General features: G+C 40.1%; 1 long non-coding RNA gene across 1 annotated transcript in view; it reads left to right on the top strand.

The window, feature by feature from the left end:
• The window catches only part of LOC144679953 (uncharacterized), a 59792-nt gene extending 35789 nt beyond the window's left edge, over positions 1 to 24003 (top strand). Inside the window, exon 2 of the long non-coding RNA XR_013576455.1 lies at positions 23680 to 24003. This is a non-coding gene — a long non-coding RNA (uncharacterized LOC144679953). The remainder of the gene's footprint in view (positions 1 to 23679) is intronic.
• The last annotated feature ends 475 nt before the right edge of the window (positions 24004 to 24478 follow it).

Below are 24478 nucleotides of genomic sequence, written 5' to 3'. Positions count from 1 at the left end.
TCCAACTTAACCCACATGGATTCCAACAGAAGTTCCATCCCTCATGTTTCGAATCCACCCAGGATTGCAGGTACCTCCGGTACACACAACGTTCCTCGGACTGCTGTTTTCGCCGCATCCCAAGATCCACGCTCAGTGCCATGTGCCACCATATTAACACACTTGACCTCTCTCCAGCAGCACCGACTGCATCCGCTGCTCCCAGTGTGGTCTCCTCTACATCAGGGAGACCAAACACAGACTGGGTGACCACTTTGCAGAACACCTTCGGTCTGTCCGCAAGCATGACCCAGACCTTCCGGTTGCTTGCCATTTCAACACACCATCCTGCTCTCATGCCCACATGTCCAACCTTGGCCTGCTACATGTTCCAGTGAAGCCCAGTGCAAACTGGAGGAACAGTACCTCATCTTCCAATTAGGCACTTTACAGCCTTCTGGACTTAACATTTGAGTTCAACAACTTCAGACCATGAACTCTCTACACCATCCTCACCCCCTTTTTTAATTCCCTTTTTTTCTGCATTCATTTTTTTTTTTATCCACTTATTTTTATTGTTATTCATTTAACCACGGTTTCATGCCCTTTTTTTTATCACCCCTTCTATCCCATTTTCTATCCTTTTTTTCTCCACTACTGTCCCCATCCCCTACAGGGCCATCTATTACTTGTTCCATGCTGTTCTTTCAAATAACTCTACCCTTGTTCTGCTATTATCACATTCTACTTTCTTGCCTTTACGCCACTATCAGCACCTTTTTTAGCGCTAACCACTACCATTAACACTCCCTTTGTCCTTTAGTTCGTGACATCTTTATCAATCTCCCCTTTATCACCACCTATCGCTGGCCTTCTATCCAGCTCCACCTGCCCCAGCCCTCTTATACAGTATAAATTTAATCACTTTTCCACTTCTCCAGCTCTGAAGAAGGGTCATATTGACTCTAAACGTTAACTCTGTTTCTCTCTCCACAGATGCTGCTAGACCTGCTGAGCTTTTCCCGCATTTTCTGTTTTTGTTTAAGATCCTGAGGGGACTTGACAGGGTCAATGTGGAGAGGATGTTTCCTCTTGTAGGAGAATCTAGAACTAGGGGCTACTGTTTAAAAATAAGGAGTCACCCATTTAGGACAGAGATGAGAATTATTTTCTTCCAAGGAGAGTGAGTCTTTGGAACACTTCCTCAAAAGGTGGTGGGAGCAGAGTCCTTGAATATTTTTAAGGCAAAGGTAGATAGATTCTTCATAAACAGTGGGTGAAATGATATGGGGGTAGGCGAGAATGTGGAGTTGTAGTTGAAATCAGATCAGCCATGATCTTATTGAATGGCAGAGCAGGCTCGAAGGGCCAAGTGGCCTAGTCCTGTTCATAATCCGTATGTTCATGAGCCCCCTCAATACTCTTTCCATGGCACTGCTCCTAACATCTGGGTCGATCCATATTTGAATTGTATTACTAGGAGACACTTGTCTATTGAGAATCCTGTCGCCTAGAAATTAACCCACATAACGTCAGAGCACAGTGTAGCGTTTCCAGTAGGTCCTAACAGTAGCAAATGCCTCTCAGTGCCTTTTTTTATTAAATATAAGGGCACACTAAGTCAGTGTTCTTGGTATTAAGTTCTTTGTTTTGGATGCATTTCTGTGCTAAATAATACAATGAGGCCTGGAGTAAGAGAAGAAAGAGCAAGCAGGCTAATGAAAACCTTAATTGTTGACTTTCTGTTGACCTTCTATTATTGTTTTGGAATAAATAATAGCTAAGAGATAAGCTTGACTAGTCCTAGTGTGTATGCTAATATATACTGCTCAAAATAGCTTTTTAGTGTAGTTTAGGTCATGCATGGATTTAGTCATTATAATGTAGTCCTAATATACTATTCTTAAAATGGCCTGTGGCTTTTGAAACGCAGCATGCCCCTTTAGTAAAAAATGAAGGTCAACATTGAGATATTAGGAAACAATCACATTAACCCATATCTTGCCCCAGCATGATACATTTATATGAGCTCTGCATTTCCCGCCCTCCCCCTCTCTCTTTTCCTTCCTATCCTGCCCCTGCCAAACTATGGAAATAGTTCAATTATTTTAGGAATCCAGATCAAAATTAGTGCAGGCTTGTTCGTGTATTGGCAAACTTTGCTTCCTATAGTCATTCGTCTCACTTGTTTCACTGGTTTACAATACTGCTTATTTGGGGATTTTTTAGTATATCTGTGCATTCTGTTGATACACTTGACATTTTTCTCATCATATTATATACAACCCTCTAAATTACTGTGTACAAATGTATAGTATTCTAGTGTCAAAGTGCCTTCATGATTCACAAATAGTTTTATTGAGTTTTTTGTCCTTCCCTCTTTATGGGGCTGACCAATGTTGGGGTGTGATTCTAAATAGACATTCTTTGTGTTGGCGTAATGGAGCTTAGCTGGAGGGTATAATTCCTGAATTGGATCCTGTCCTTGCCTAATGTTCATGCACATTTTCCAGTGGTGGTTGTTTGGTTGTAAGTGAGATTCTAGCAAACATTTTGGCTAACATTTCCCTATTATTTCCCCCTCCAGGCAAATAAGAGCTGAATTTAATTATAACACAATACTCCAACTGTGTGGCTTGCATTTTGATTTTGTCTGTGTGAATAACCTGTGATGATAAAAAGGTTCCTCATCCCTAGTGTAGGGGATAATATTGGTATGATAGAAGATTGGCCAACTAACATGAAACAGAGGGTAGGCATAAATGGTTATTTTTCTGGTTGGCAAGATGTGACAAGTGGTGCACCACAGGGACAAGTGCTTCCTAGTAATACAATTTGAATATGGATAGACCCAGATGTTAGGAGCAGTGCCATGGAAAGAGTATTCAGGTGATATCACATATTTAGGAAATTTAATAGTTGAAGGTCACAGAACTCCCTAGATTGTGTTAATTATTTCCTTAGTTTTTTTTCTTTAAAGCACTTTGTTAAAATCAGTTCAAATCTAATGCGAGCTTAGTGCACTAAAAGAAATTTGAGCCATCAACAGGCATGTACTCAAAGGAACCTCTGGTTTATGTAACTCTACAGCTGACCAGCTACCAGTTGGAATACTGCATTATAATTAATATATTTGATGGAGTGGCAACCGTTGTAGCTATCCTATACTTAATGAGCAATAGTTACATACTTGAAAACATGTGTCAGTCAAGCAAGTTAGCTGATTTATGTTCAGTTGGACATATTAGTCTTAGAATTTTCAAAAGTGAGCTGTCCAATTTTATTTTTTGATTTTTTGTTTTGAGAAAGAACATCATGGTTGAATACTACCATTTCAAAGTACTACCAGCCCCATCCCTTGCTTCCACCTTTTATCTTTAGAGTTAGGAGGAACACCTAAGATCATACCAAATTTTCAGCTCATGAAGTGTCTCCATTTCAGCTATCCTTCCCTCCAGAACTACTGTGGTGTGATGAAAGCTCACCAATCTGAAACATTAACTCTGTTTCTCTCTCCACAGACACTGCCTGAGTGTTTCCAGCATTTTCTGTTTTTATTTCTGATTTCCGGCATATTTTGCATTTGGACTTGAGTGATGTTCCCAATTTTAATCGGGTCCCAATATGGACTGAGCTGGGAGCCAGCATCAAGCCATCTGATCCGAAGAAAGTATGTTGGGTGCCAGATTGATGAACTGTTTAAATTGTATCCTCAGCATCTCTTGGCAGGATAAGTTCACCAACTCAGAGGTCCTGGAATATGCAAACTCCATTAGCATTCATTCAATGCTAAGCCAATGATGTCTGTGCTAGCTCAGCACCTTCATCAATGGATGACAGCCATATACTTAAAGACCTTATGTACAGTGAACTGGCCACTGGATCATGACCTCCTGGGCATCCATACCTCCACTAGAGGGGACACCTGCAAGCATGATATGAAGATGGTGGATACTGACACTGAGAATTGGATTCGTTGACAGTTGTAACCTTTGGAGGCTGACTGGAAGAGGCAAGTAGAACTGAGAATCTCAGCTGGCTGAGACAAGGGCCCAGAGAAAAAGGAGGCAAAAGAATCGTGCACCTTCTCAACCCACTGTCTTCCTCTGCAGCAAATGTGGCAGTGACTATCATGCCAGAGTGGGGCGCTTGAGTCACACCATGTGAGACGTAACACGGAGTTGACCGTCTTGTGTTTTCTAAAAAGACGTTAATATTCTGAAAAGTCTCCTGCTTGTGAGAATGCAGCCAATTCCCTATCGTTCTCATCTTACCTGCTATTCTATGTAACTCTCTCTTACAAAGCAACCTATTGCATAGTATCTCGTCAAAAGCCTTCAGAATTTCAAAAGCAAATAATACAACAGACCCTAATGAGATTGGAGATTAAAATGATCTCCCACAACAGGGTCAGTGGCAATTTTAGGCATTACTGCCAAGTCCTCTTTTTAATTCAGAACTTAAACAAAGATTTACATAGCACTTCTCACAACAACCAGATATCCCAAATGTTTTACAGTCAATTAAGTACCTTTATTTTGGAATTGTGGTCACTGTTGTAGTGTAAGAAGCATGGCAGCCAATTTGCGCTCAGCAAGTTCCCACAAACAGCAATATGATAACTTAATAAATAACCTGTTTTTGTGATGTTGATTGAGGGATAAATATTGGTCAGGACACTGAGCTCAAGCTTCCCTTTTCTTCGAAATAGTGCCACAATATTGCTTTTATTCATTTATGGGATGTGGGAATAGCTGGCTAGGCCAGCATTTATTGCCGATCCCTAATTGCCCTTGAGAAGGTGGTGGTGAGCTGCTGCCTTGAACCACTGCAGTCCCTCCCTGTGGTGTAGGTATACCCACAGTGCTGTTAGGGAGGGAATTCCAGGATCTTGACCCAGCGACACTGAAGGAAAGGCGATATATTTCCAAGTCAGGATGGTGTGTAGCTTGGAGGGGACCTTCCAGTGGTAGTGTTCCAATGTATCTGCTGCCCTTGTCCTTCTAGATGGTAGCGGCTGTGGGTTTGAAAGGTGTTGCTTAAGGACCCTTGGTGAGTTTCTGCAGTGCACCTTATAGATGGTGTACACTGCTGTCACTGTTCGGCGGTGGTGGAGGAAGTGAATGTTTGTTTGTGGAAGGGGTCCCAATCAAACGGGCTGCTTTGTCCTGGATGGTGTCAAGCCTTTTGAGTGTTGTTGAAGCTGCACTCATCCAGGAAAGTGGAGAGTATTCCATCATACTCCTAACATGTGCATTGTAGATGATGGACAGGCTTTGGGGAGTCGAGAGCTGTTGCTCATTGCAGGACCGCTAGTCTCTGACCTGTTCTTGTAGCCACGGTATTTATGTGGCTAGTCCAGTTCAGTTTCTGGCCAATGGTAATCCCCCAGGATGTTGTTAGGGGATTAAATGATGGTAATGCCATTGAATGTCAAGGGGCGATTGTTGGATTCTCTCTAGTTGGAGATGGTCGTTGCCTGGCACTTGTGTGGCATGAATGGTACCTGCCACTTGTCAGCCCAAGCCAAGATATTGCCCAGGTCTTGCTGAATTTGGACATGGACTGCTTCAGTATCTGAGCAGTCACGAATGGTGCTGAACATTGTGGAGTCATCAGCGAAGATCCCCATTCCTGACCTTTATGATGGAAGGAAGGTCATTGATGAAGCAGCTGAAGATGGTTGGGCCTGGGACACTACCCTGAGGAACTCCTGCAGTGATGTCCTGGAGCTGAGATGATTGACCTCCAACAACCACAACCATCTTCCTTTGTGCTAGGTATGACTCCAACCAGCGGAGAGTTTTCCCCCTGATTCCCATTGACTCTAGTTTTGCTCGGGCTCCTTGATGCCGTACTTGGTCAAATTGATGTCAAGGACAGTCGCTCTCACCTCACCTCTGGAGTTCAGCTCTTTTGTCCATGTTTGAACTTAAGGTTGTAATGAGGTCAGAAGCTGAGTGACCCTGGCGGAACCCAAACTGACCACGAGTATAACTGTCAGGCTGTTGCTTGACTAGCGTGTGAGACAGCTCTCCCAATTTTGGCAGAAGCCCCCAAATGTTGGTATTTAAGACTCAACCGCATTACTATGGATCTGGAGTCGCATGTAGGCCTTTCCCTAAAGGACATTAGTGAACTAGATGGGTTTTAATGATAATCGACAATGGTTTCATGGTCATCATTGGACTTTTAATTCCAGATTTTTATTCAATTCAAATTCCAATTCAATTGAAATTCCACCATCCACTTTGGTTGGATTCAAACCTGGGCCCCCAGAGCATTACCCTGGGTCTCTGGATTACCAGTCCAGTGACAATACCACTAAAGCACTGCCTCCCCCACATGTTCACTTGAGAGGGCAAGCAGGGTCTCTGTTTTAATGTCCCATTCAAAAGATGGTACCTCTAAGTGCAGCAGTCGCTCAGTACTGCACTGGAGTGTCAGCCTATATTTTGTGCTCAAATTCTGGAGTGGGACTCTATAGTGAGGTTCCAGGATTCCATCTTTAACTTCTAGCACCAACATTTCATAAGCCCACAAATTCGTAAAATAATGTCAGCAGTGTAGTTACTTTGTCTTGCAGCAATATCTACTCCAAGGCAAAAACAAATTGGGCAAAGATTTGTATTCCTTTACAAACTTCAACATTTTTATTATACAGAAGTGTTGCAAAGAAAAGCTGCATTCATTGAGCTTGTCAAATTTATTAGCCAAATAGTGTAGCAAAATCTTTGCAGCTTTGCTTTTCTCATTTATCTTAATACTTTTCCTCCATTGAGTGCACCTGTTTTAATGACCACCCATCCAGAAACTTGTCCTCATATTTAGTTGCATTTTTAAAAATCGACTTTTAGTCCAGCATGTCTAGGTAGCATTGCCTTCAGCAGATGTTATCTAGAACTCTGGCTCCAGTTTTAACCCCAGTTCTCTACTGATGCACTGCAGCACCTCCCCAAGGCTTCTCCGATAGCACCCTCCAAATCTGCAACTTCCACCATTTAGAAAGGCAAGGGTAGCAGATGCATGGGAACACCATCCCTTCCAAATCACACACCACCCGGACTTGGAAATATATTGCAATTCTTCATAGTTGGATCAAAATTCTGTTATCCCCTACCTAACAGCACTGAGGGAAGTACCTTCACCCTGGACTGCAGCAAAGATAGGAACAGGATTAGGTATTTAGCCCCTTGAGACTATTCAGCATTCAGTCAGATCAAGATTTATCTGGGACCTAACTCCATATCTGTCTTTGCCCCATATCCCTTAATACTTTGGGTTAACAAAAATATGCCCATAAGACCATAGGATGTAGGAACAGAAGCAGGCCATTTGGTCCATCCAGTCTGCTCCTCCATTCAGTGAGTTCAAGGCTGATCTGATAATCCTCAACTCCACCTTCCCGCCTTTTCTCCATAACCCTTGATTCCCTTACTGATTTAAAAATCTGTCTATCTCCACCTTGAATATACTTAATGACCCATCTTCTACAGCCCTCTGCGGTAAAGAATTACACAGATTAACTACCCTTTTGAGAGAAGAAATTCCTCCCCATCTTTGTTTTAAACGGGGGCCCCCTTACTCTGAGATTATGCCCTCTGGTCCTAGACTCTTCCACAAGGGGAAAAAACACCTCTACCCTGTCAAGCCCCCTAAGAATCTTATGTTTCAATAAGGTTACCTCGCATTCTTCTAAACTCCGACGAGTACAGGCCCAACCTACTCAACCTCTCCTCATAAGAAAATCCCTCCATGTCTGGAATCAACCTTGTGAACCTTCTATAGGCTGACTCCATTGCCAGTATATCTTTCCTTAGATAAGGGGGACCTAAACTATACTAGGTGTGGTCTAACTAGTGCCTTGTGTAGTTTTAGCAAAACTTCCCTATTGTTATACTCCATTCCATTTGCCTTCCCTATTACCAGCTGAACTTGTATATGAGCTTTTTGGGATTCATGCACGAGGTCTCCCAAATCCCTCTGTGCTGAAACCTTCTGCAGTCTGTCTTCATTTAAATAATATTCAACTCCTCTATTCTTCCTGCGTAAGTGTATAACCTCACATTTTCCCACATTATATTACATTTGCCAAGTTTTTGCCTACTCATTGCTCTGTAGACCCTTGTGTCATCCTCACCACTTGCCTTCCCAACTATTTTTGTATCATCTGCAAATTTGGTGATAGTACACTCACTTCCTTCATCTAAGTCATTAATATATATTGTAAATAATTGGGGCCCCAGCACTAATCCCTGTGGCACTCCTCTAGTTACAGGTTGCCATCCTGAAAATGCCCCCCTTATCCCAACTCTGTCTTCTATTAGTTAGCCAATCCTCTACCCATGCTAACATACTGCCCCCAACACCATGGGCTCTTATTAAGTAGCCTTACGTGGGGTACCTTATCGAATGCCTTTTGGAAATCCAAATATATTATATCTACTGGTTCCCCTTTATCTACCCTGCTTGTTACCACCTCACAGAATTCTAATAAATGTGTCAGACATGATTTCCCTTTTCATGAAGCCATGCTGACTCTGACTAGATTATGTAATTCTAAATGCACTGCTATTATATCTATAGAATCATAGAAAAGTTACAGCACAGGAGGAGGCCATTTGGCCCATCTTGTCCATGCCAGCCCGAGGACACCCAAGTGCCCTTTCTAATCCCACCTTCCTGCACCCGGCCCATAGCCCTGCAGTTTACAGCACTTTAGGTACAGATCCAGGTTCTTTTTAAAAGAGTTTAAAGTTTCTGCCTCTGCCACCAACTTGGGCAGCGAATTCCAGACACCCACTACCCTCTGCGTAAAAAAAAGTTCTTCCTCATATCCCCCTTACACTTTCTGCCACTTGTCTTGAATCTATGTCCCCTAGTTCTAGAATTCTCCATCCTTTGTAATAGACTCCAAAATTTTCCCGATGACAGATGTTAAGCTAACTGGCCTAAAGTTACCTGCTTTTTGTCTCCCACCCATTTTGAGTAAGGGTGTTAAATTGGCAGTTTTCCAATCCTCTGGGACTTTCCCAGAATCAAAGGATTCTTGGAAGGTTAATACCAGTGCATCCACTGTCACTGTAGTTACTTCCTTTCCACCTCAGGTTTATAATTAACTTTGATCTCCTATCAATTGCTGTTTGGGGAAGAGAGTTTCAAACTTCCACCGCTCTGTGCTTTTCTTAATTTCACCCCTGAAAGGTATGGCCTTAATTTTTAGACTATGCCCGTCGACCTAGACTCCCCAATCAGTGGAAGTAGTTTCTCTCTATCTGCTGTATTTGTTACTCTTAATATCTTGAAAACTTGGTTCAAATCATCCCTTAACCTTCTAAACTCCAGGGAATACAATCCTGGTTTGTGTAATTTCTCCATGTAATTTAACACTTAGGGTCCAGGCTTCATTCTTGTAAGTCTGCTGCATTCTTCCCAAGATGTGGTGCACATAACTGCTCACAGTTCTCTAGGTGTGGTCTACTGAGGACTTTTATAACTGTAGCATGACTTCTCCCCCGACCCCCATCTTCAACGTCTCAAATGAATAAATATAAAAGATCCATATAAAACTTGCTGGAAGTTAATTTTTTTAAACAAACATTTTTGTTTTGTATGAGCTATTTGGTATAGCAGACTAAATTTTGATTGAAAGGGAACTGGACAATATAACACCAGTTACTAACTAGATAAAATAGTCAAAATCTGCATTGGAAGCAGTAGCCTGTTCAATATTGTGAAAGGCAAGTATTTAATAATTACATAGAAGAAGCAATTGGAGCATCAAAACTAAGATTATCAACCAAAACAGGGACCAAAAATTAGGAAAAATGAGCCCTGTAAGAGTGGTGGAAGCAGTTCAATAGAAACTTTGAAAAGGGAAATACTTGAAAAGGAAAATAATGCAAGGTTATAAGGAAAGTTCTGGGGAATTAGACCATTTGGATAGCTTTTTCGCAGAACATAGGACTTTGGATCGGGAGTAGGCCCTTTGAGCCTACTTTGCCATTCAGTGAGATCATGGCATATCTGGTTGTGCCTCAACTCCATTTTCCTGCCTGCTCCCATAACCCTCAACTCCCTTGTGCATCAAAAATCTATCTAACTCAGCCATTAGTAAGTACAATGACCCAGCCTCCACTACTTTCTCAGGAAGAGAATTCCACATACTGACGACCCTCTGAGATAAAAGTATTCTCTTCATCTCCATCTTAAAAGGGAGACTTCTTATTCATAGTACGGCATAGGCATGATGGACTGAATGACCTTCCATCTTTGCTGTACTATTCTATGACCATTGGGCCTACAGGAATGAAGTTTACAGCTTTGGGAAAGTGAGCAGAGACTTTTTTGAACTGTAGACATTTATTTGTCTATAAAAGTATGATATGCAGGACAATGAAAGTCTTTAAAACATGATTTTTTAAAAAATCCTGTCTTGCAGGAGATCCTTGTAGATTTTGCAATTCTGAATAGTTAAAGATTATAAAACATTTTCTTTTCCTTTTTTCCCTCAACTCCTAAAGGCTCTGACTCCAGCTAAGGTGCAATTCTGGAATGTGCAAAAATACTCTGGCTCTTCCCTCAATAAATAATTAGTTCTTATGCTTATGCCTGGACAATTCTCAGGTGGAAGGCATCATAGCCAGGCCCAATCCTGTCGTTATCTGTTCATTGCTCTCATGCACACATATGATACAGCACAGGAGGCCATTCGGACCATCATGCCTTGCTGGCTCTTTGGCAAGTTAGTCAATTAATCCTGCTACCCTGCGCTTTCCCCAGAAGCCTGTATTTTTCTTTTTCAAGTGTTTATTCAATTTCCTTCAAGCTACAGTACTATTGAATCTGTTTCTCCCACCCTATCAGATAGTTCATTCTAAATGCTGACCACATGTTGTATTTCAGAAAAAAAAGTAGTTTTTTTTTCCTCATGTCATCTCTGGATTTTTGTCAGTTACTTAAATCTATGTCCTCTGATCATGGATCCTTCAGCCGTTGGAAACGGTTTCTTTTTATTTCCACCCCAAACTCTTCATGGTTTTAAACACCTTTGTCAAATCTCCCCTTAGCCTCCTCTGCCCTAAGGAAAAGAACCCCAGCTTCTCCAGTCTGTCCACTTTAACTGTGATCCCTCACCCCTGGAAACATTTGGCTAAATTCCTTCTGTACCTTCTACAGAACTCTCCGGTCCTTCCTAAAATGTGTCCGAAATTCGACACTTTTTTTAAAGCAATTTTGAGATATATAGTGCTGATGCTTCCAGATCTTATGGTATACTGGCATGAGCAATGAATTGCGATAGTGACTAAAGGCCAGGGAACTAGATAATCACAAATAACTGCAGGAAAATATTTCACTTCCTGATTCATTTAATTGTTGTAAGCTGATTTCTTTCCCCTCCCAAACTGCTGTCTGTTTTATTGAGTTGGTGACTGGTGTTTTTTTCCCTGCTAGTTTATTGAATACCTCAAAAATGTCTTGATTGTTCAAAAGATCTGGAAAATAAATGATTTGCAGTGTCCTATAATTTCTAGACACTCTGTAGAGAGCAGAGAGGGTTTTTTCCCAAATATAAAGTCAAGTGACTTCCTCATAGCACAAAACTAATCCAATTATTCAGTTTCGGGGAAAGAGGGAAGATGACTTCATTTTTGATATTTCCGTGATTATATCTAAGTTTGTAAGTCTGAAGCATGGCTGCAGAGTGAAAATATATTTATTTTTCCTCTGAAGAAAGTATGTGGAAAAGCCAATCAAAATAACTTAATTCTGTTTTAAAGGGGAGCTTACTTTTTTTTAATGCTATGTAAAGATTGAAAAGTGGAGGACGGATGTTTGTGATACGTTAAGTAGTGGTGTTTGGCGATGCCAAGCTGTTTTTAAAACTGGAAAGTAATATGATGCAAGGATGGTCAGAAAGTAAGGAGCTGCACAGTTGAGTTTCTCCTATAAATTGTCTAATTTCTTACACTCAACTCGATTTTTAGTTTTCTGATAAAATTAAATAAATAAGTTGCAAGTGGTCTTTTGGAGCTGTGGACATGGATCACCTTTTCTCATTTTGGAACTGGTGTTTGGATGGTAGTCTTGATGACCACTACACTATAGGATTGGTTGACATATGATTGAGTAAAAGCTTTCGTAGATTTTAGGGTGATTGCATTTCAAAGGACAGTGCTTATCTATATAACAAAAATAGAAAATGCAGCAATCCTGTCAGCATCTGTGGACAGAGAAACAGTTAGTTATAATTTTGCCGAGCGTATAGATAACTATGTTGACAACCAATGATTAAAGAGTGATTTTGCTATTGCTAAAGAACATGGGCACGTTCCACCTTCATTAGCATGAAACATTCAACCAGCAGAAGTGGTGGGAAGAAAGAGAGAAAAACATAGCAATAATGGAGGCTGTTGGTGTGATTTGGGGCAGAATTAAAATGTGCAGATTGTCAAAGAGAAAATTAAAACCTGGAGAGGGATACAGAATGAATGAGACTTTTGAGAGGGAAGATTGGGGTAGAGAAATTTTTAAAAAGGCAAAAGTTATCTTAAATTGGGGTCAGCACACTGGGTGAATATATTTTACTGAAATTCAAGAAAGTCTTTGGTTAAGCCATGTTATCCTAACGGATAAAAGTTTTGGTTTTGTTCTTCAATTGACCTGGATTCAGTTTTTTGCCTTATCATCTTAACACAATACACAGTTATGCAGCAGAATCAAAACTCCTACAATTGCTACTGTTGTGTGTATAACAAAATTGACCCATCACAACCATCCTCTGGAAAATGTTGACCTTTCCAGAGAACTTTGAATAAATGCTAAGTAATGAGCATAGCATTCTGCCATGTGAGTGGTAATTAACATGAAAAGTTTTAACTCATTGCATATCCAGGTAAATTTGTCTGGCTAACTGGTTTTATTTTTGAATCTGAGGTGATGCTGAATTAAGAAGAAGTAGTAGTAGTAATATTAGAGTATTAAGATTGGGCAAGTAGATTGATATAAGACGTAGGAGCAGAAGTAGGCCATTCGGCCCATCCAGTCTGTTCCATTTAGTGAGAGCATGGCTGACCTGATGATCCTCAACTCTACTTTTCTGCATAATTCTTGATTCCCTTACTAATTAAAAATCTATGTCTCTCTGCCTGGAATATACTTATCGACCCAGCCTCCTACAGCCATCTGCGGGAAAGAATTCCACAGATTCAATATCCTCTGAGATAAGAAATTCTTCATCTCTGTCTTAAATGAGTAACTCCTCACTCTGAGATTTATGCCCTCCGGCCCTAGATTCTCTCACAAGGCAAAACAACCCCATAGCATCTACCGCGTCGAGCCCCCTGGGAATCTTATATGTTTCAATAAGGTCATCTCTCATTCTTCTAAACTCCAATGAGTACAGGCCCAACCTAGTCAACCGCTCTTCATAAGAAAAACCCTCCATACCAGGGATCAACCTAGTGAACCTTCTCTGGACTGCCTCCAATGCCAGTATATCTTTCCTTGGATAAGGGGACCAAAACTTCATAGTATTCTAGGTGTGGTCTAACTAGTGTCTTGTATAGTTATAGCAAGACTTCCCTATTTTTATACTCTATTCCCTTTGAAATAAAGGCCAGCATTCCATTTGCCTTCCCTATTACCTGCTGAACTTGTATGTTAGCTTTTTGGGATTCATGCACGAAGACTCCCAAATCCCTCTGCTGGAGATAGGCAGTTTGAGTTAGATATGTTGAGGAGGACATGGAAACATGGTTAAGTTTTTAAGTTATATAAAGATACATCTAGGTTAGAGATGCTTTTCACTGAGGAGTTGACCAGTGCAACAAGTCAGTTGCCGCAATGAGTATGGTTTCACTGTAGGCATTCAAGAGGGAGCTGGATGAGTTTTTAGTTGTGATTGCCATCACTAAGTATAGAAAGGAGGTGAGATATTGGAGGATGTGTTTCCTGATGTGTTTCCCAGTTACTGATGCCCTTGTTTAATTGCCTTAGGAGATCTGAGAGGAATTTCCCAGAGGCTTACCTCACCCCACAATTTTTCCAATCCCAGGCATTTATATGGTTAGTCAGGAGTGGAACAGGAATGGAGACAGATGGGGATCATGGTGTATGAGAGGGTGAATATTTCTAGCAACTGATGTTTTTTTCATTGGATTTAAGGGCTTCATTTTTTTGCCAACTGGAAGACTAGACTTGAAAATTGCTGTGGCCTCTGAAACCAGGTTGCAGCTATCAAAGGGGAATACTCAGCCATAGTACTAAAAATGTTAATTGGCTCTCTGAGAAGATAAACCAATGAGAAAAGGGAAGTCTGTATTTAAGACCTTAAGTTTGATACAAGCCGGATGTTTTTTAAATATTTCATACTTGCCGGTCAGATTGCTGAACTACCCAAGAATAGTTATCTAAGAATGTAATTGGGATTTTCTGGCCTGACCTGTTAAGGCCTGAGAACTGTGCTCTGCAGGAGTGGCGAGAATACTTTGTCTGTTTACATTGAAATCAATTCCATGTAGTTTCCTTGCTAATTATGACTTCCTGTACGAGAGAAGAAAATTCAATTTTAAATTCATAATTTTACTTGTTTCCTTTTCCTCCTTTCTTAACCTCATTAGATATTTGAATTTGTAGTTAGAGTTATAGTCCTTTGATGTGCTTTAACAAATAAAGACCAAACAATTTTATATTGAGTTCAATTCCTATCCAGAATATTGTGCTACAGAAGAAAAGGTTTAGACTTAAATATTGGCATGAATTGTCAGGACCCTTGTGCATTCTCTTATTATATGCTACATCATTTAGAGATGTTGCTCTTTGATGTCTACAAACTAGGAGTCACTGGCCATTGTTAAATTTTTATAAATATGTGGGTGGTAAGTGAAGTCATTTAAGATTTTTTTTAGAGTCAGAGGTCTACAGCACAGAAAAAGGCCCTTCGGCCCATCGAGTCTGTGCCGGTCAAACAAGTACCTAACTATTCTAATCCCATTTTCCAGCACTAGGCCTTGTATGCCATGGCACCACAAGTGCACAATAGAGTCATAGAGGAATTTTTAAAATTGGATATTGCAAAAGAAATATTCACTTAAGATTTGGTTGCAAATACATTTTTATTGCATATTACACATTCCAGTACTTTTGATTTTGACAATCTTTTGTGCTTTATTTTTTTTTCTCTGAAATGGTAACAATGCCGCCTACTGCTGGAAATAGCAGGTCAGGCAGTATCTGTGGAGAGGTAGAGTTAACATTTCGGATCGATGATGACCCATTATCAGAACTGAGGAAAGATAGAAAACAGGATACATCTAACTTAGCCAATTACTACTCAACAAGGAGTTATCAATTGTGTCATCAAGCTACATCTACTCACCAGTGTACACTGACTCTGCCAGAACCACTTGCTTCCAGTCCCGATCAGCCTTGAGACAGAAATGAATGCAAGTTAAATGCTAAAGGAGAGGTGAGAGTTGCTGCTCAACATCAAGGCAGCATTTGACCAAATGTGGCACTGAGGAGGCAAAATTAGTAATTGCACAGCTGAATATTTTCCACAATTCAAACAGATAACAGCATGAAGGTTGCATAAATTGTTCAGCTTTACTGAAATACATGTGACATTATCTTTTGATGTTGGATCTCCTGTGAAAATACAATTGTGGTCTGTTGCTGTAAACATCCCCGACTGGAAGCTGTAAAATAGTTTCTCCAGCTTTCAGTCAGATGTTTGCGACCACCGGCTACATCCAAACAGATTCTTCAAAGTGGTGAGAGTTGCTCGATATTCTTCTTTAATGTATAACTCAGTTTGACTTAATTGATGCCTCCAGGATAACTGCCTTAAAAGTACTTCAAGTTGTATCCACAATTCTCTGCCTAGAATTTTTAAAAAGTTTTAAATTTTTGACTGATACCTGGAAGCTTTGTGGCCCAATAAATGAGAGTTAATTATTTGGGATGTTGTAATTTGTCGCCCCTAAAATGGGGGAGGGGCAAAATCAGCCAGGGTTCCTGATTCTGGTAAAAGCAAAGAACTGCGGATGCTGGAAATCCAAAACAAAAACAGAAACAGAAATACCTGGAAAAACTCAGCAGATCTGGCAGCATCGGCGGAGAAGAGCACAGTTGACGTTTCGAGTCCTCATGACCCTTCAACAGATTCTGGTGACCATCTGCTGAGTGATCAACTATGATGGCCCTTGTGGTCGAGTAACTTACTGCCATTCAGATCTTGCTAATGTTGCAAGTATGGGCAATGAGTCCCAAGAATCCAAGTGTTATCTAGCCTTCAGTGCACTTTTCTTCTACTTCAGTCAGATGGATTTCAGCGATTGATCACATTTGTTACTCCCCTCCTGTGCAGTTTTCAACGGTGGCTCATTTGATGCGAGTTCTTGATGAAGACTGGTTACAATTTTCGTTACTGTTGAGTACGATAGCACTGTGTCTCTCTAGATTTTGCATTCAGTTGTTTGTTATTCCATTGCATCATGTCAGACAAGGTGTTCGGTACTGGGCCAAGCTCCAACAGTTTTAAATTTAAACTCAGCTCTCAGCTGAATGGCGCATCCTTTAAATTTGGCCTTTCCGTGTGTTGTATATGATTTGTTTAACATGAGTATTTTTTAAAGCTTGTTTTAATGGAGGAGTGCCTGAGAAACAGAACTACATTGCAGTTCCTGAAACAATCCTTCTGACTCTAATATGTAGATACAACTTCTTCCAACGTCTCTGATTTGGTATTAGTTTTCTGCTCATAATGCTGGTTATGGTGCAAGACTTTGAGGATTGATAGGTAGTTGACTTGCATGTAATGGCTTATTCAAAGAAGGTGAGGATTGGGAACTTAAGGGAGAGGGGAGAGAAGGAAAAAAACAGTTTCTTTGATCAATAATGCCACCTATCATCAGAATTGGAAAGGAGAAATATAATTGAGGAGTCAATTTGGTTAGAATTAAGGAAAAACAGAAGCAACTAAATAGTGGAAGAAGATGGAGGAGCAAATTACAGAATGTTACAAGAATTAAGTAGTGATAATGGGAAATCTCGATTATCCTGATATAGCCTTCAATAGCAACAATGTAAAGGACAAAAAAGGAGGAATTCCTGAGATATTTACCAGAGAACTTCCTTAATCATTGTGTTCCCAGTTCAGCGAGGATGGAAGCAGTGCTGTATATAATTCAGGGAGTGAAATGGAGTATATAGAGCATGTTTCAGTGGAAGAGCATTTGAAGAACAGTGATCGTATCAGGTTTAGAATAGTTATTGAAAAGGACAAAGTACAATCAAGCTTAAAAATATTTAACTTGAGGGCTAACTTCAGTGAGTTGAAAAGGGATCTGGCTCAGGTGTAAGGGAATCAAAAATTGATAGACAAAACAGTAATTGAACAATAAGAGGGCTTTTAAGTGTAGATGATTTGAATACAGAGTAGATGCATTCCCATATGAGCAGATGTAAGTGTATCCAAGCCCAAAGCTTTCTGGAAGACTAACAATATAGAGTGCAAAATGAGACAGAAAGGGGAATTTATGACAATTGTAAAGTTCATAATACAGTAGAGAACCAAGCTGAATATAGAAAGTACAGAGGAGAATAAAAAATGAGAGCAATTATGACAATAGATTAATGGCTAACCTATAATGGAATGCAGTCCCTTTGCTAAACACGAGTAGTCAAAGGAAGGGATTAGAAATCAAAAAAAGAGATGTTTATATATAGGCAGAGGGTAACTTTAAGATGAGCCCTTTGCATCTGTCTTCAATAGAGAAAGAGGATGCTGCCAATGCAGTGTGAAAGGAGGGGTTAAATTGGCAATGATGAGAATAAAGAGGTGATTACTTAAAAGATTAACACTCTTCAAAGTAGAAGAGCCATCTGGTCCTGATGGGATGCATCCTTGGTTACTGAGGGAAGTAAAGGTGGAAATTGTGAAGGTTCTAGCTACAATCTTACAATCCTCCTTAGATATGGGAACGATTCCAGAGGACTGGAAGAATTTTTTTATTACTCATTTACGGGATGTGGGTGTTGCTGGCTAGGCCAGCATTTATTGCCCATCCCTAATTGCCCTTGAGAAGGCGGTGGTGAGCTGCTGCCTTAAACCACTGCAGCCCCTGTAAATGTTATACCCCTGTTTTTTAAAAAGGTGGGGAGGGGGATAAACCTAGCCACTACAGGCCAATCAGCTGTTAGTAATGGAGAAACTTGACAATAATTCAGAAAAATTAATTGGCATTTAGAAAAGTATGGGCTAACAGATGAAAGCCACCCAGGGTTGTTAAAGGTAAATCATATTTGACTGACTTGAGTTCTTTGAAGTAACTGAGGAGATTGATGAGAGTAATGCAGCTGATGTTGTGTATATGGACCTTCACAAGGCATTTGATGGAGCACCTCGTTAGCAAAATTGAAGCCATGGGATTAAAGAGACAAACTTAGATACAAAGTGAGCTAAGGGACAGAAAGCAGGGAATATTGGTGAACCATGGTTGTCCAGTCCAGAGAAATGTACAGTGGTGTTCCCCAGGGTTTAGTATCAGGACCATTGCTTGGGACTTGTGTATACAGAGCATAAATTCAAAGTTTACAGAAAATATAAAACTGGTAAGTTAGTAAACCTTGAGGGTAGTAACAGGCCTCAGGAAGACTAGACTAATGAAATGGGAAGTCATTCAAAATTAAATTTATCAGGGAAGTGTGAAGTGAGGCGCTTTGGTAGGAAGAATGAGACACAATATGAACTAAATGGTGCAGTTTTAAAGGAGGTGCAGAAACAGGGTTACCAGGGCGGGTGTATGTGCACACACCCTCAAAGGTGACAGGTCAAATTGGTAAACTGCTTGAAAAAAGTATATGGGACCATAGACTTTATTAATAGAGTACAGAAAACAAAGGTTATGCTGAACCTTTATGAAACACTGGTTAGGCCTCAAATAAGGTAATGCATTTAATTCTGGGCATCACACTTCAGGAATGATAGCAAGACCTTAGAGAATGCAGAAGAAATTTACTAGAATTGTGCCAGCTCTCAGGGATGTCAGTTATGTAGAGAGACTAGAGAAGCTAGGGTTGCTCTCCCTTAGACCAGGAAAACTGAAGGGGAGATTTGATAGAGGTGTTCAAACAATTTTGATGGAGTAAATGAGGAAAAACTGTTTCCAGGGACAGAGGGTTTGTAACCAAAGGACTCAAATTGAAGGCGATTGGCAAAAAAAAAAGGCAACACGAGGGAACTTTTTAAATAGCAACTTTAAATAGGCACTGTCTGAAAGGGTGGTAGAAGCAGATTTAAGAGTAATTTTCAAGACAGAATTGCATTAATACTTGAAGGAGGAAAAATACAGTGCTGTGGGGAAAGAGGAGAGTGATTTGGAATTAATTGAATAGCTCTACCAAAGAGTCATGAAAACATGATGGGTGAAATAGCCTCCTGTGCTATATCATTCTGTGATTGATGGTTTTTTTTAAATATCAGCTTAGTTGTGAGGATTGGTAGCTGATGGAGAAGCTGGTGCTATCTGAAGATAAACACAAGAAGTCATTCTGCACATTGAGTTTGCTGGTGCTAGATCTTCATATGTAATTATCTCCTTAATCCCATTCTTTTTGCCTTTTCTCTATATCCTATATTCTTTTCAAGTTACTTATTTATTTTCCCAAATAGTGTTGCAGTCTCTTACTCTTAATTATTTGTGATGTCATTGATGGGTACTGTAGTATGATAACATCACAGGACTAGTAATTCAAAGGCCTGGGCTAATAATACATAAAATGTACACATTGCCCCTAAGGGAACCTTTAGACTGTACCAAAATCAAATCTCAGCCAGTCTGACAGTATCTGTGGAGAGAGGAACAGAATTAAGGAGCAGAGTTTATACCCACTCCCAGGGGCAGTGTGGAGGAGGGGAGGGCTCTGTGATCGGGCAGAAAGGTGTGGGGTGGAGAAGTCCTTGCCTTTCTGCTTCCCTCCAATTTAGTCCAGGGCAGGAAGGCTCACGGCTGGCCTTTCTGCTTGGAGGCTAGCAGTGGGCAGGGGATGGGCATGCAGGCCCACCACCAGGAAAATCTTGGCAGGTAGGCCTGAGGCCTGGTAGGAGGCTGGGGTCCTTCTTTGTTGGACACACTCTGCCCAACAGAGACACCCAATGGTAGGAACAGAGAGACCCAAAGTAAGATCCCTCTCTCCCCTTTAAATTACCCCTCTCTCTTGCCCCTTGCCTGAGCCTCCCTGTCTGGCCCTGGAAACCTGTCCCACTCACTTGTTTCCTGGGGCTCCATCGACAATCCCTGCTGCAGGCTGCACTGCAGTACTGGTAGTGGTTACTGCTCCCTGTTGCACGGCTGGCACTGGAGGGCTGCTGGGCTTTGATTGGCCAGCAGCTCTCAAGAGGCAGGACATTCAACCCGATTCATGGTTTCCAGAGGGTAATTCCCCTCTTGGGGGCTGGAATGCCCAACAGCAGGCATATAAGCACCTGACTGGGCTACAGCAGGGTTGCCACTGGTTTTCCACATGGTGGATGGCCCCACTGCCACAAACATTGAATTCCGCCTAATGTTCTCAGGTTTCTGAACTTCTTGTCAAAAGTTCTGGTCATCGACCTGAAATGTTAACTCTGTTCCTCTCTCTACAGATGTGGTCAGATCTACTGAGTATTTCCAGCATTTTCTGTTTTTATTTCAGATTTCCAGGATAATGGCACTTTGCTTTTGCTTTAGACTGTATCATTGGCACATGTAGATCAGCTTAGCTTTAAAATCCTGAGAGTTCATGTAAGTTTATTAAGAAAACTAATCGTTTCTAGTCACACAAGATATTTGAATGATAATGTTCGGGTTCCTGTACATTTCAGTGCCAACTAGAGCTTGACCATGTGCAACTGAGCTCCAGGCACTGTAAACATCCTACACTCAGCTGTAATACATAAGAGGCTGAGAGAAGGTTGTTTACTCTAACTGGCTTGGAACAGCAACTTTTTAAAATGAAGAATGCCTTTTGGAGCAGGTTTGTAATAGTTGGCATGCTTTTCAATTCATATAGACCTGGAGAGGTTAAGGGAAGAATTTGGAAAATATTGAACTCCAAAAGAAAAATCTGTAATTCTATTTTTTATATGTGAGTTGATGGCAATAATTTGGGATCAGAAAAGTACATTACCGTTGAGATAGTGGTGGGCTGAGAAAATATTTTACTTGAAGAAATCCTTTCTTGCTCTCACGTCTCCCTCTTTCCTTCCCATCATTTAAAATATAATTCATTTCAGCTGAGGGGTAAGTCAGTATTTTATTGGAACCAAAATTTGTTTTATCATTATTCTGTATATGGAGTGTGCTACGCTATGTTAAACCTGCTAGATTTTATCACAATTCTAAACCAGCTCAGCTGTAATGAATTAACAGGAGTCTAAGATGCTGAGTTTTTCTAGCATTTTCTGTTTTTAGCTAAGGTGCTTTGTTACCTGAACAGGAAGTTCCTGGAAAATGGATGGATTCAATTTGTTGTATCATGCTCCAAAAGATGATTTGATTTGCCATATTAAAATGCTGTTTTGCCAATCCTGTGAGAGGCAAATATTAACTTATTTGATAAAAGCAAAAAACTGCGGATGCTGGAAATCCAAAACAAAAATAAAAATAGCTGGAAAAACTCAGCAGGTCTGGCAACATCTACGGAGAGGAACACAGTTAACGTTTCAAGTCCATATGACTCTTCAACAGAACTAAGTAAAAATTATTTGCTTTTTTAACTTGGCCCCAGTGCTCATAATCTCTCAGTAGCAAATATAATAATACAGTTGAATCTTATAGTGAGATGCAGTAGCTCAATTACTCCTGAGGTATCCAGTATGGCCCCCTTTTATGCTGAACTGACATGAACTTGGAACCTATGTGGGACCTGAAAGTAAAAACAACCTGAAATAATTTGCATACCAGAGCGAGTCATATACTTTACTGACTTCAAAAAAATGCATTTCCTGAATGCTGAGGTTTATCTTTAATGTATCAGTTATATAATTTCTAAGAAAATTGAACCTTTTATGTTCCTGTAAAAAATCCATTTGATGGCTTAGTAGGTTTATGTGGTATCTAATTTGTTACTGAGTTATACAGACCAGAAAGGCTCACAGGTTTAACAATGATTTTTGCTGATTTAGCTGATCTCTGCAGAAATAAGAGTGATAGAATTGGCCTTGGCGCCTTTGGGTTGAGTGATTGGTGGCGTTGGGGAGAAAAAAGAAATTGGTTGGATTCCAAATCCTGATTATCGACTAACCGAGGGAAATAAACTCCCTGGCTATGGGAATAAAACGGGAGAATGGGACTGACCTGATTGCTCTATAGAGAACAAGCATGCACTCAATGAGCTGAATGGCTTTCTGTGTTGTAATGACTCCTGCTTGATGGTGAGAATTTCAACTTGGAAGCCCTTCACAGTCAACAACCTTCTCAGACAGGGCTCTAACATGTAAAGATCACCTAGCATTAGCTACTGAGGAGTTTCTGGCTCCTATATTCCAGCAATTATTGCCATTTTTGTGAGAGCAGAGGAAGTGGAAGCAAGGAGAAGGAAAAATAAAAGACCAACTTGCAACAACTAGAATTCAACTTTCACTAAATATTTGTAATGATCTGCGCTTTTCTGAGCACAAAAGGTTTGGACTCAAGTTTCCAATTCTCCAAAACAAGAAATAAACTAGATGGACAACCACCATTTCCAGTTAAATCAAACTGTAGTGAACAGCAACATGATATTTTAAATGTAAATTTTGTGCTTAGATGTGCTGATAATAGTACTCTTTATTGATGTCATATTTTCCTGTAATGGAACAAGTTGGTTGTTTGGTAAATGCAGCACTAAGAGTCAGGAAATTGGTAAAGTTGAATTTTAGTACATATGCCAACAGTTGGGTTCTTAAAGAATTTAAACATTAATGCATTTAAATCCTAAACAAATAAATGACAAACAGCAGGCGACCTTCTTAAACACCATATTATCAATGGTGCTTAAAAGCAGTTATAGAGTGCTTCCTGTGAAGAAATCTTACCTCTGAGTAAATGGAAAGGATACTTCCCACACTTCTTTTGACATAGGATCCCAAACACATTTTAGTACAGTTGTTCACAAACAGCACAACAGTCACATCAAAGACTACTGACTGTTTACCCAGATGAAGTTACCATGATGCTGTTCAACAAATTAGCACAAAATACATTTCTAAAATGCACACTGTAAGCACTTAAGATGCACCCTTGGCATGTTTATCAGCTCATAGAAAATTTCACACTGTTACAGCATTAATTATGCTTCCCAAAAGGATTGCAGTGATAATTTACTTTTGAGTCAACAGACTTTTTTTAAATCAAACTTACGGAAGCATCCTGCTAAGCAGTCATAATTGATGCCTGCGCACTTGCAGCTATCTTGCATGTTACAAAAATGTGATCAGACTAAGATTATTTCGTCAGGTTATAAAAATATATATGCAACTGAACAAATTTTCAGTTTTTAGTACACCAATTTGTTCTACTCTCTCAAATGTTAATTATCAATCATTGTGAGCTTAACCTGTTCTACACTTTGAGGTGACAAACTCTGTACAGCAGGAAATGCTTTTCTTAACTGCCTAGGTAATTAACCTGGTCTTGGTCCATGCCTGAAATATTAACTTTTTTGTTCTGTCTACAGATGCTGACTGATCACTGGAGTGTTTCTATCATTTTCAGATTTTACTTTTGATAATTTAGCAATTCACTATAAAATTTTGAATGAGATTACTGACTGAGTCTGTCAAAATGTTCATTGGACTAATATTTGTCCACTTACAACTGTCCGACAATTGTGTGGTTTGAGTATTTTGCACATGCCCATTTAATTTGCCATAAATTTTCAAAGTGGAGAGTCCATAAATTTGTCTTTTTGGAGCTGGACTTGCCATGTACTGCAAGCAGCATCTTGAATGTTTATCTGTACTCTGTGTTGTCATACACTAATAAACATTTTCTGAAATGATTACACTGTTTTTCATTCAGTTGTTGACATTGCATTTCAGAAGTTAGGGTGAGAACTTGCTTGGAGAATCTCAGTATATGCAGAAGGGCCCCAAAGTAGCACAATTTCAAAACTGATGTAAATGCTACAAAGCTGCAAATTTTGATCTAGTGGTCACTGCCCAGCTGTTACACTAATGAGCACTCTTTATTCTTCCATACGAAGAAAAATACTTGTAAGTTAATACATCATGCCACTGTTGAATGTGTGGAAACCGTAGGGGACAGGAACTTTTATTTAAACTGTTAGAAAACCCAACAAATTTCTAAATTTCATTTCTGGATATATCAAGAAATATGTAGATTATTATCACTGTTCATTTTACAAATTTTCACAAGTGATAGGTCCCACACACTTGGTGCTGTGGTGTACCTGAAATGCATGATATCTAGAATAGAGTAGCATAACCTATAACAACAGAATCCATTGTATTGCT

Source organism: Cetorhinus maximus, chromosome 4, assembly GCF_964194155.1.
Source record: "Cetorhinus maximus chromosome 4, sCetMax3.hap1.1, whole genome shotgun sequence".
Taxonomy (NCBI): Eukaryota; Metazoa; Chordata; class Chondrichthyes; order Lamniformes; family Cetorhinidae; genus Cetorhinus; species Cetorhinus maximus.
This window is presented reverse-complemented; position numbering and strand designations above follow the sequence as displayed.